The sequence below is a fragment of the Leuresthes tenuis genome, unplaced genomic scaffold (genome assembly GCF_036924035.1).
Source record: "Leuresthes tenuis unplaced genomic scaffold, fLeuTen1.0.hap1 SCAF_142, whole genome shotgun sequence".
NCBI lineage: Eukaryota > Metazoa > Chordata > Actinopteri > Atheriniformes > Atherinopsidae > Leuresthes > Leuresthes tenuis.
The window spans coordinates 31,863-45,686 of record NW_027325496.1 but is presented as its reverse complement, the minus strand read 5'-3'; the positions used below and the strand labels follow the sequence as shown (position 1 = coordinate 45,686).

The following is a 13,824-nucleotide window of genomic DNA, read 5'->3' as shown; positions in this document are numbered from 1 at the left end:
CTTTTCTTAACTGCTTTTTACAAACTTTGGTCGGACGTTCACAATATCTTGCAGCCGAACACCTCCGCTTCCGCTTTTGATAGTGTATATTCGGAAATACGAACCTTTTCTTACCCGCTTTTTACAAACCAAGGTCGGACTTTCACACCTTCTCTCAGCTGAACAACTCCGCTCCCTCTTTTGATTGTGTACAGTCGGGTAATTAAACCTTTTCTTACCCGCTTTTTACCATCTATGGTCGGACATTCACACCGTCTTACAGCGGAACACCTCCGCTCCCTCTTTTGATGATGTATGGTTAGGCATTCGCACCTTTTCTTACCCATTTTTCAGTAATTATGGGTAGACATTCACACCTTCTTGCAGCTGAACACCTCCTCTCCCGCTTATGATCATGTGCAGTTTGATATTCGAAAATTTTCTTTCATGTTTTCTAGCAATTATTGATGGACATTCAGACCGTCTTGCAGCTGAACACCTCCGCTCCCACTTTTGATGGTGTATAGTCGGGCTTTCGAGCCTTTTCTTCCCTGGTTTTTACAAATTATGGTTGGACATTCAGACCTTCTTGCAGCCGAAAACCTCCACTCCCTCTTTTGATCATACATTGTCGGGCATTCGCACCTTTTCTTACCCGCTTTTTACAAACCATGGTCGGACTTTCACACCTTTTAGTAGCCGAACAACTCCGCTCCCGCTATTGATTGTGTACAGTCGGGTATTTTAACCTTTTCTTACCCGCTTTTTACCAACTATGGTTGGACATTCACACCTTCTTACAGCAGAACACCTCCGCTCCCTGTTTTGATTATGTATGGTTTGACATTCGCACCTTCTCTCACCCGCCTTTTACTATGGTCGGCCATTCACAGCTTCCTCTCCACCATACTTGTATGGTGGGATATTCACACCCACTTGCATCCGAAGACCTCCGCCCCCACTTTTGTTGATATTTAGTCGGTCATTCGCACCTTACCCGCTTTTGGCAAACTATGGCCTTCTTGCAGCCAAACACCTCTGATCTCGCTTTTGATGATGTAAGGTTGGGCATTCAGACCTTGCTTCACCTGCTTTTCACCAAATATAGTCGGACATTCACACCCACTTTGCATCCGAAGACCTCCGCCCCAAATTTTGTTGATATTTAGTCGGACATTCGCACCTTACCCGCTTTTGGCAAACTATGGCCTTCTTGCAGCCAAACACCTCTGATCTCGCTTTTGATGATGTAAGGTTGGGCATTCAGACCTTGCTTCACCTGCTTTTCACCAAATATAGTCGGACATTCACACCTTCTTGCAGCCGAACACTTCCGCTCCACCTTTTAGTGTTCTATCACACCTTTTTTTCACCGCATTTTATACATTATGGTTGGAAATTTTCAACCACTCTCATCCGAAGACCTCTCCTCCCGCTTTTGTTAATATATTTGAACTTTAGTCGGACATTCAAACCTTCTTGCAGCTGAACCACCTCCGCTCCCTGTTTTGATCATATATGGTCTGGCAATACTACCTTTTCTTACCCGTTTGTGAGTAATTATGGCTGGACATTCACACCTACTTGCAGCCGAACACAACCTCTCTCGCATTTGATGATGTATGGTCCGGCATTCTTACCTTTTCTAACACATTTTTCAGCAATTATGGTCGGAGATTCACACCTACTCACAGCCGAACAACTCCGCTCCCGCATTTGATGGTGTATAGTCGGGCATTCTCACCCTTTCTCATCAGCTTTTTGCAAATTATGATCTGACATTCACACCTACTTGCAGTCGAACAGCTCTGCTCCCGCTTTTGATTATGTATGGTTGGATATTCGAACCTTTTCTTAACTGCTTTTTACAAACTTTGGTTGGACGTTCACACCTTCTTGTAGCCGAACACATGCACTCCTTCTTTTGATGATGTATGGTTGGGCATTCGCACCTTTTTTTTACCCATTTTTCAGGTATTATGGGTGGACATTCACACCTTCTTGCAGCTGAACACCTCCTCTCCCACTTATGATCATGTGTGGTTTGATTTTCGAAAATTTTCTTTCATGTTTTCTAGCAATTATTGATGGACATTTAGACCTTCTTGCAGCTGAACACCACCTCTCCCGATTTTGATGATGTATGGACCGGCATTTTTACCTTTTCTAACACATTTTTCAGCAATTATGGTTGGAGATTCACACCTACTCACAGCCGAATAACTCCGCTACCGCATTTGATGGTGTATAGTCGGGCATTCTAACCCTTTCTCATCAGCTTTTTGCAAATTATGATCTGACATTCACACCTACTTCCAGTCGAACAGCTCTGCTCCCGCTTTTGATTATATTTGGTTAGATATTCGAACCTTTTCTTAACTGCTTTTTACAAACTTTGGTCGGACGTTCACAATATCTTGCAGCCGAACACCTCCGCTTCCGCTTTTGATGGTGTATATTCGGGCATACGAACCTTTTCTTACCCGCTTTTTACAAACCAAGGTCGGACTTTCACACCTTCTCTTAGCTGAACAACTCCGCTCCCTCTTTTGATTGAGTACAGTCGGGTAATTTAACCTTTTCTTACCCGCTTTTTACCATCTATGGTCGGACATTCACACCGTCTTACAGCGGAACACCTCCGCTCCCTCTTTTGATGATGTATGGTTAGACATTCGCACCTTTTCTTACCCATTTTTCAGTAATTATGGGTAGACATTCACACCTTCTTGCAGCTGAACACCTCCTCTCCCGCTTATGATCATGTGCAGTTTGATATTCGAAAATTTTCTTTCATGTTTTCTAGCAATTATTGATGGACATTCAGACCGTCTTGCAGCTGAACACCTCCGCTCCCACTTTTGATGGTGTATAGTCGGGCTTTCGAGCCTTTTCTTCCCCGGTTTTTACAAATTATGGTTGGACATTCAGACCTTCTTGCAGCCGAAAACCTCCACTCCCTCTTTTGATCATACATTGTCGGGCATTCGCACCTTTTCTTACCCGCTTTTTACAAACCATGGTCGGACTTTCACACCTTTTAGTAGCCGAACAACTCCGCTCCCGCTATTGATTGTGTACAGTCGGGTATTTTAACCTTTTCTTACCCGCTTTTTACCAACTATGGTTGGACATTCACACCCACTTGCATCCGAAGACCTCCGCCCCCACTTTTGTTGATATTTAGTCGGTCATTCGCACCTTACCCGCTTTTGGCAAACTATGGCCTTCTTGCAGCCAAACACCTCTGATCTCGCTTTTGATGATGTAAGGTTGGGCATTCAGACCTTGCTTCACCTGCTTTTCACCAAATATAGTCGGACATTCACACCTTCTTGCAGCCGAACACTTCCGCTTTTAGTGTTCTATGAGGCATTCACATATTTTTTTTCACCGTATTTTATAGATTATGGTTGGAAATTCTCACCCACTCTCATCCGAAGACCTCTCCTCCCGCTTTTGTTAATATATAGTCGGGCATTCGAACCTTTTCTTATCCGCTTTTTACAAATTATGGTCGAACATTCACACCTACTTGCAGCTGAATACTTCCGCTCCACCTTTTAGGTATGTATGGTTGGCATTTGCACCTCTTTTTATACTGATTGCTGAAGATTAAGTTGTTCTTTCTCAAACTACAAATTTTTTTTAATTGTTGAAACTTGATTTGAAGTGGATAAATAAGGAGGACAAACAGTTTTAAGTCAGGCTGATAGAAGGAATTAATTTTATAGCAAAATCTGTATTTCGTCATATGTCGAGAGATGCTTATTGCTGAAGAAGTTCTTTCTCATTCTACAAAGTACAACATTGTTTATCGTTGAAACTTGATTAGACATGAATAAATATGAAGGACAAAGCAGTCTTAACTTGGTTTGAGTTAATGAATTCGTTTTATAGGAGAATCCGAATTCGTGCATAACTCATAAAATAGAGCTTATTTTCGGATTCCTGAAGAATGAGTCTGGTTCTTTCTCATAATACAAAGTTTGTTGTTGAAACTTCATCAGAAGTGAAGAAATAAATGAATGCCTATCAACAAATGTGGGATCTAAACTCTAGTGCTTCCTCTAAAATAATTTCCTTTCTCAATTTAGAAATGTGTGTGTGTAAGTCACAACACCCGTGACACCAAAACGGCTTTCTTTTCTCTACACTCTGCACTATGAGCACACACACCAAATCAGAAAGGCTTTTTTCTCTCTTTTCTACATTATGGACTGTGGGGACACAAAACCGCTCTCTCTCTTTTTTTTTTTTTATCGTGTGCCAGGGCGTTGTCTCACGTATTAGATTATGCTTAAGATACGAATGGGTTTATCAGTCACATCAGAATCCATACATGCTGATCCTCCCGTAATAAAATGGTCGGATCTTATCAAACACACTTTGTTTCTTGTGACAATCAAGTCAGCGAAACAGCGTATACACGTCAAGACACTGAATCAAGTTTGCCACAAGAACTCTAAAGTTTGGCAGTATTGCTCTGCCGTCAGCAATCATACACCCATTTTATTTTCGTGAGACATGTGCAAGCACCTGTTCATCTACTGTTCTATCACTATGAATTAGTGATCTATTATCAATAAGGATACTTCTACAACTACTATCAAAGTATGTCCGGACTTCTTATGTTGTCAGTTGCTATATATGAATAAGTGGGTAGCTACTGACAAGCATTAAGCATGTCACACAGCCCAAACATATAACATTTCAGGACACACCACACAGTTAACAACCACAGTGAAGCGTGTCAAAGCCCAAACATGTAACATTCAACAGGACACTTACACAACTCCCGGTAATATAATAGAAACAACTCATTAGTGCTGCTCTCCACGGAAGTCTTTAGTAAAAGGCGAAAGACTTGTATGTTATGAAGAGAAACCAGAGTACGATTATCCGTCACTGCGGGAGCAGGGCATCAGGCTAGTTGGTATAGCCACCTTCCCCATGGTGAGCTTTGCTTGGTTGAGACGCTTGCCCCCCCCCCCCCCTTGCTCCTCGGCTGACCAAGTAGGAACAATCGGGCCCTATTCGATGGCTGCCTTGTCTTTTACTCTATGCAAAAGACAAGGCAGCAACAAAAACACCACGAGAATCCCGTATTGAGGCTTTGTTCTGACCGCTTATTCGGTGTCGCGTTTCTTTCAAGCAAATCTCCCGGTTAGCCCACACTCGGCTCGCTCCCATAGCCGTGTTAAAGTCTACTTCGCATTCACTCTCTTTTCTCTGCAGACTCTTGGGATTTTATCTATAAAATGAATTCCTTCACTCAAACTATGTTAAAACTGCTTTGTCGTTCATATTTACCATGTCTAGAAAGATTTAAACAAAAAAAACAACGTTGTACTTTGCAGTAAAAGAAAGAGCAAATCTAAAGTTTCAGGAATCCGAGAATAAGCTTACTTTCATGAGTGCTTCACGATTTCGGATTTTGCTATAAAATGAATTCCTTCACTCAAACTAAATTAAAACTGCTAAACCGCTAATCTGTTACATGTAAGGCAGATGTCAAATTCACCGAAATAGGATCTAAGGGTATTCGGCCAATCGAGCTGTAGCAGCTTCGGTAAAAGAGTATAAGTTGAAGAGTTTGTGAATAAAGGTGTGCGCACACATAGTGAGCTGTAGGAAAATAGGCAGGGAGCAATGCCGGCTGGGGTATATGTTCTTGTATGTTGTCTGACTGTTTGATTTGAATGTGTTGTGTAAGTGTCCTGTTGAATGTTTGGGCTTTGACACTTCACTGTGGTTGTTAACTGTGTGGTGTGTCCTGAAATGTTATATGTTTGGGCTGTGTGACATGCTTAATGCTTGTCAGTAGCTACCCACTTATTCATATATAGCAACTGACAACATAAGAAGTCTGGACATACTTTGATAGTAGTTGTAGAAGTATCCTTATTGATAATAGATAAACTAATTCATAGTGATAGAACAGTAGATGAACAGGTGCCTGCACGTCTCACGAAAATAAAATGGGTGTATGATTGCTGACGGCAGAGCAATACTGCCAAACTTATGAGTTCTTGTGGCAAACTTGATTCAGTGTCTTGACGTGTATACGCTGTTTCGCTGACTTGATTGTCACAAGAAACAAAATGTGTTTGATAAGATCCGACCATTTTATTACGGGAGGATCAGTATGTATGGATTCTGATGTGACTGATAAACCCATTCGTATCTTAAGCATAATCTAATACGTGAGACAACGCCCTGGCACACAATCAAAAAAAAAAAGAGAGAGCGGTTTTGTGTCCCCACAGTCCATAATGTAGAAAAGAGAGAAAAAAGCCTTTCTGATTTGGTGTGTGTGCTCATAGTGCAGAGTGTAGAGAAAAGAGAGAAAAGAAAGCCGTTTTGGTGTCACGGGTGTTGTGACTTACACACACACATTTCTGAATTGAGAAAAGAAATTATTTTAGAGGAAGCAGTAGAGTTTAGATCCCACATTTGTTGATAGGCATTCATTTATTTCTTCGCTTCTGATGAAGTTTCAACAATAAACAACAAACTTTGTATTATGAGAAAGAACCAGACTCATTCTTCAGGAATCCGAAAATAAGCACGAATTCGGATTCTCCTATAAAACGAATTAATTAACTCAAACCAAGTTAAGACTGCTTTGTCCTTCATATTTATTCATGTCTAATCAAGTTTCAACGATAAACAACGTTGTACTTTGTAGAATGTGAAAGAACTTCTTCAGCAATAAGCATCTCTCGACATATGACGAAATACAGATTTTGCTATAAAATTAATTTCTTCTATCAGCGTGACTTAAAACTGTTTGTCCTCCTTATTTATCTACTTCAAATCAAGTTTCAACAATTAAAAAAAAATTGTAGTTTGAGAAAGAACAACTTAATCTTCAGCAATCAGTATAAAAAGAGGGTAACAAAAGGTGCAAATGCCAACCATACATCACTAAAAGGTGGAGCGGAAGTATTCAGCTGCAAGTAGGTGTGAATGTTCGACCATAATTTGTAAAAAGTGGGTAAGAAAAGGTTCGAATGCCCGACTAAATATTAACAAAAGCGGGAGGAGAGGTCTTCGGATGAGAGTGGGTGAGAATTTCCTACCATACAAGTATGGTGGAGAGGAAGCTGTGATTGGCCGACAATAGTAAAAAGCAGGTGAGAAAAGGTGCGAATGTCAAAACATACATGATCAAAACAGGGAGCGGAGGTGTTTGGCTGCGACAAGGTGTGAATGTCCACCCATAATTAATGAAAAACGGGCAAAAAGTAGGTTCAAATGCCCAACCATACATCATCAAAAGCAGGAGTGGATGTGTTCGGCTTCAAGAAGGTATGAATGTCCATCAATAATTGCTATAAAACATGAAAGAAAATTTTCGAATATCAAACCGCACATAATCATAAGCGGGAGAGGAGGTGTTCCGCTGCAAGAAGGTGTGAATATCCACCCATAATTACTGAAAAATGGGTAAGAAAAGGTGCGAATGCCCAACCATACATCATCAAAAGCAGGAGTGGATGTGTTCGGCTACAAGAAGGTTTGAATGTCCGACCATAGTTTGTAAAAAGCGGGTAAGAACAGGTTTGTATGCCCGACTGTACACCATCAAATGCGGGAGCGGAGGTGTTCGGCTGTGAGTAGGTGTGAATCTCCAACCATAATTGCTGAAAAATGTGTTAGAAAAGGTAAGAATGCCGGTCCATACATCATCAAAAGCAGGAGAGGTGGTGTTCAGCTGCAAGTAGGTGTGAATGTCCAGCCATAATTACTCACAAATGGGTAAGAAAAGGTAGTATTGCCAGACCATACATGATCAAAACAGGGAGCGGAGGTGGTTAAGCTGCAAGAAGGTGTTAATGTCCGACTAAAGTTCAAATATATTAACAAAAGCGGGAGGAGAGGTCTTCGGATGAGAGTGGTTGAAAATTTCCGACCATAATGTATAAAATGCGGTGAAAAAAAGGTGTGATAGAACACTAAAAGGTGGAGCGGAAGTGTTCGGCTGCAAGAAGGTGTGAATGTCCGACTATATTTGGTGAAAAGCAGGTGAAGCAAGGTCTGAATGCCCAACCTTACATCATCAAAAGCGAGATCAGAGGTGTTTGGCTGCAAGAAGGCCATAGTTTGCCAAAAGCGGGTAAGGTGCGAATGTCCGACTAAATATCAACAAAATTTGGGGGGGAGGTCTTCGGATGCAAGTGGGTGTGAATATCCCACCATACAAGTATGGTGGAGAGGAAGCTGTGAATAGCCGACCATAGTTTGGAAAAAGCGGGTAAGAAAAGGTTTGAATGCCCGAACATACACCATCAAAAGAGGGAGCGGAGGTGTTCCGCTGTACGAAGGTGTGAATGTCCGACCATACTTGGTAAAAAGCGGGTAAGAAAAGGTTAAAATACCCGACTGTACACAATCAATAGCGGGAGCGGATGTGTTCGGCTACAAGAAGATGTGACAGTCCGACCATGGTTTGTAAAAAGCGGGTAAGAAAAGGTGCGAATGTCCGACAATGTATGATCAAAAGAGAGAGCGGAGGTTTTCGGATACAAGAAGGTTTGAATGTCCCACCATAGTTTGTAAAAAGCGGGTAAGAAAAGGTTCGAATGCCCGACTATACACCATCAAAAGCGGGAGCAGAGGTGTTCCGCTGTAAGACGGTGTGAATGTCCGACCATAGTTGGTAAAAAGCGGGTAAGAAAAGGTTAAAATACCCGACTGTACACAATCAATAGCGGGAGCGGAGTTGTTCGGCTACAAGAAGGTGTGAAAGTCCCACCATGGTTTGTAAAAACCGGAAAGAAAAGGCTCGAAAGCCCGACTATACACCATCAAAAAGAAGGTTTGAATGTCCATCAATAATTGCTTTAAAACAAGAAAGTAAATTTTCGAATATCAAACCGCACATGATCATAAGCGGGAGAGGAGGTGTTCGGCTGCAAGAAGGTGTGAATGTCCACCCATAATTCATGAAAAATGGGTAAAAAAAAGGTGCGAATGCCTACCAATACATTATCAAAAGCAGGTGTGAATGTCAGATCATAATTTGTAAAAAGCTGATGAGATAGGGTGAGAATGCCCGACTATACACCATCAAATGCGGGAGCGGAGGTGTTCGGCTCTGAGTAGGTGTGAATGTCCGACCATAATTGCTGAAGAATGTGTTAGAAAAGGTAAGAATGCTGGACCATACATCATCAAAAGCGGGAGAGGTGGTGTTCGGCTGCAAAAAGGTGTGACTGTTCGACTAAAGTTTGTAAAAAGTGGGTAAGACAAGGTGCGAATGCCTGACAATGTATGATCAAAAGCGGGAGCGGAGGTGTTCAGCTGCAAGAAGGTCTACATGTCCATCAATAATTGCTAGAAAACATGAAAGAAACTTTTCGAAAATCAAACCGCACATGAGCATAAGTGGGATAGGAGGTGTTCAGCTGCAAGGTGTGAATGTCCACCCATAATTCCTGAAAAATGGGCAAAAAAAAGGTGTGAATGCCCAACCATACATCATCAAAAGCAGGAGCTGAAGTGTTCGGCTACAAGAAGGTGTGAACGTCCAACCAAAATATGTAAAAAGAAGTTAAGAAAAGGTTCGAATATCCAACCAAACATAATCAAAAGCGGGAGCAGAGCTTTTCGACTGCAAGTAGGTGTGAATGTCAGATCATAATTTGCAAAAAGCTGATGAGAAAGGGTGAGAATGCCCGACTATACATCATCAAATGCGAGAGAAATAAAAGGACACCTTTATTCAAACTCATTTTGACAGGTGACCTCTGACCTCTTATCGATCAATCAAATGAATATGACAGGTGACCTTTGTTTGACATCCGTTTGCTGACATCTGGGGATATGACTTTTGACCTCTTATCGATCGATCAAGCTATTTTGACGTGTGACCTCTGTTTGACATAGATTAGCCATCTGTTGAAGAGATCTAAGGAAGGAAGGGGGAGTTTATGGCTAGGGTTAAGAATGATTACAGCTAAAGTCAGGAGGTTGTGAGAAATATATTAGTTGAATGTTTAAATAAGAGAAAGGGTTAGGGTTAATAGAAAAGGTTAAGTTGTAGAAGCGGTCAGCATTTTAACAGCTTCAAAGACCGGTCCCTGTAAGGTAAAGATGGGAAAATAATTAGATGTGTGGGGTGGGGTATTGTTCGACCCCCAGGTTTGAGGGCCAATGGGTGGACAGGGGAGGTGTTTCGAGTAAAGGATAAAAACCCTGAGACAGTCAGTGTGTAGAGAACGACTTTGGGGTGAAAGATAGCTGATTCAAGATGCCGAGGACAAGAAGCAGAGTGAGTGTAGAGGATAAATCTACGCAGGCCCCGGAGAGGACGTGTGCTCTGCGGTCTCTCATTTGTGAGACTCCGGTAACGATAATTGAAGATCAGCCCTTGGTACCTAATGCTCCCAAGAAAAGGATGGTGTTTCTGTGCAGAACGCAGCAACCGCCGCCCGTGTCTCTACGGGAAGAATGGTCACTGGAGCCTTATGGACTGCGGGGAAGATGGGGCTATGTGTTCATGTATGAAACAGGTGACCTCTGTCTGTATCAGCTTGACGAGGGTGGTGAGAAGCCGGGACCTCTGACCACTGTGGGTATGCTAACTTCCAACGACTGGGGAGTGTTGAAACTAGCGATACCGCGTCATAGAGAAGGAGGCATGGGCTCGGCTGAGGAGGTGTTAACAGTGAAAGAAGAACCCGAAGAAATCCCGGCAACGTCTGCAGCCAAACGGCCGAGACTGGAGAGTCCGAGACTGAGGAATCCTCTGGATGATGCTGAGCTGGCCAAAACAAGGATGGTTTTCACTGCTGTGTGGCAATCGAAAACAGGCGTTACAGGCCGTTGGTTCTTCCGTGCAAGCCACCGGAAATCTAATGAGAATGAAGACGGGGATCTTTTTGTTCTTGAGTGCTATAACTCTGACTGTGGTGTGTTTAGGACGCTGTTAGCAATACCTCATGCAGCCTGGGTGGAGAAGATGAATGATATAGCGGATCGAGTTTCCACGCTGTTCCGCAGTTGCCAGAACTGGGGTGAGATTCTAGCAGTCAAGAAAACCCTGGCTGTGTAGACCTCCCTCCGCTGAGAACCCTCCTCCTCAACCTCAATAACCACACCCCCTTCAGGTTTATAAGGACACACTCCAGCACAGGTCATACACCGATCAACACGAGGAACAGGATGAGAACTAGCGTCCAGAAGACATTGTGCGAGGAGATCGCTGACCGCGATCTGGAGAATGCTTCTCCGTCGCTATTGGTGCATACAGGGAGTCCTTCTTCAACATCCACATCACCGCAGTTTGGATCACCAGACAGCGACAGATACTACCTGGAGCCGTATCACCCTCCTTCACCAGCGACTTCGTCTGAGTCTTTCTTCTCCTCCAACTCCTCCTCTTCTCTCGAGATCGAGTTCTCAAACTCGGCGCCTGATGACCGCTGCTTAACGCTCTACCCGATAGGATCCACCGTGGCCGTAACAACGGAGGAAGCTAAATCTAACGAAATGGAGGACTCTCAGCTTCCACCAGGCCAGGGGTCCCCTGCACACACTCAGGATGCCGGAGGAGAGGGTGAGGACGAGTTTGATGGATGGGTCCCCTCAGGTTTCATCAAAGTTGTGAAAACTGCAGTGATACACCTCTTGAACGAGACCATCAAAAAATTTATGATTGAATCATGCTACGGGTGTAGTGTCGATCACCCTAGTTTACGCCAACATCAGTGCAAGGATGTCCTCGAGGACGACTTTTTTCATGACCATTACTACACTCTGATGCGGAGACTTTATAATCAACGATTCGTTGCTTCCATTCAACATCTTCTAACTGCGCGTAACATTTGTGAAGATGATGCCAGAGTCAGGGCTGTGGCAGAAGCTTACTTGTACGAACTAACTCTGGTGAAACAAATCAACACTTCTATACACGATATGTACGAGCAGTTGATTGGAGATGATGTAAAGAAATTGCAGCAGCTTCAAACCATGACAAAGTTCTGGGAGGGTTAAAAGAGGGGTGTTACATTCCTTCTTTCCATCAGCCGGATGTGTTTAGACTAATATTGTATTCGTGTGATGTTTTTATAACATTTAACTTTTCTTAAATCCTATATTACTAGCATTCCTGCTTTTTGTGATCATTTGTATGTGTGTGTGTGTGTGTGTGTATTATTACACATTAGAGAAAAAATAAAAGGTTGAAATATACTTGCGTTTTGTGTTTTCTGTCATTACAAGCCAGAGTTTGTATAAGGTGAGATGGCTGAAACGAGATTAATGAAAAAGGTTTTCTACGATCCTATCCACCCTGGTAGTTTTGGGGGAGTAGAGAGGTTGCGTAAAGCTGTACAGGACGAAACGGGTAAGAAAGTCGCGTGCGAAAAAGTGCAAGACTTCTTATCAGAGCAAGATGCATATACTCTACATAAACCTGCAAGAATACATTTTCCGAGAAACAGAGTTTTTGTCACCAGCCCCTTAAAACAATTCCAAGCAGATCTCTGCGACATGCAGGCCTTGGCTGAGTACAATGACGGGTATAATTATCTATTAACCGTCATTGACGTGTTTTCAAAAAAGGCTTACGTTCGCACTATGAAGAGAAAAACAGCCGCAGAGGTCGTAAAGGCTTTTGAATCTGTTTTTAGAGAAAGCGAGACCCCTAAAAAACTTCAAACTGATGCCGGGAAAGAATTTTTTAACAAAAAATTTAAGGCATTATTAGAGAACCACAGAGTTGTGCATTTTGCTACTCCGAGCGAGGTAAAGGCATCTGTGATTGAGAGGTTTAACCGCACGTTAAAAACCAGGATGTGGAGATATTTTACTGCTAATAACACACGTCGATACGTCGACGTCCTGCAGGATCTCGTGGAAAGTTACAACCACAGTTACCACACGAGCATCAAAATGAAGCCTGTAGAAGTGACTCTAGAAAACACCTTTAAAGTTTTTCAGAACCTGTACGGCTCTGCACGCGATCGATGCTGCAAGGACTCAAGGATAAAGTTTAAAAAAGGAGATCTTGTAAGAATATCTAAACTGCGAGGTGTGTTTGACAAGAAATATGAACAAAGTTTTACAGACGAAGTGTTTACAGTGACCGAGCAGCTTGCACGATCTCCCCCTGTGTACAAACTCAAAGATTTTGATGGAGAAGCTATTGAAGGTTCATTTTACGCGGAGGAGATTCAAAAAGTTAAACTGAATAAAGACAAGATGTATCAAGTGGAGAAGATATTAAAACGACGCAACATAAGGGGTGTAAAACAGGTTTTTGTCCGTTGGAAAAACTGGCCTGAGAAATTCAACAGCTGGGTCAGAGCCAGTGACCTTCACGAGGTATAAAGGGGGCCATCGCTACTCCTAGCCCGCTACATTACACCATGAACCGAACGGTGGAGGATGAGGGGTTTTATATCACCCTGCCCTCCAACGCTAGTCTCAACGTCTTTAAGAATAATACCAGTTCCAGTTTCCGCGTGGATTTAGCCCAGCATATCGATTTGGAAGGTTCGTGGCAGGTTGCCTTGACGGAGATTTCTTATCCGTACACATGGCATAACGCCCCCAAGGACCAGGCTTTTTTTGAATGGAGGAAAGCGGGGCTGGAAAATTTCTACCGCCACAATATAGGATGGGGACATTTCAAGGATTTGAATCAGCTCAAAGCCGAGATTGAGGGTCACCTTAGAAAAATAGGTTCTGATATTTATTTAGTCGTGAACACGGTGGAAAATAGACTCGTGTATCAGGCAGGTGGCCAGTACCACCTGCGTTTTTATCCACCACTGAGCTACATGCTAGGTGTGGAGCCTGGCAAATGGATCGTGTTTGATAAAAGGAGTGCCC

The 13,824-nt window shown here is 42.8% G+C and overlaps 1 non-coding gene across 1 annotated transcript; it reads right to left on the bottom strand.

The window, feature by feature from the left end:
- Positions 1-4,759: 4,759 nt before the first annotated feature.
- On the bottom strand, positions 4,760-4,875 carry LOC140287533 (U5 spliceosomal RNA). The gene has a single exon (XR_011911684.1). It is a non-coding gene; the product is annotated as a U5 spliceosomal RNA (small nuclear RNA).
- Positions 4,876-13,824: the final 8,949 nt, after the last annotated feature.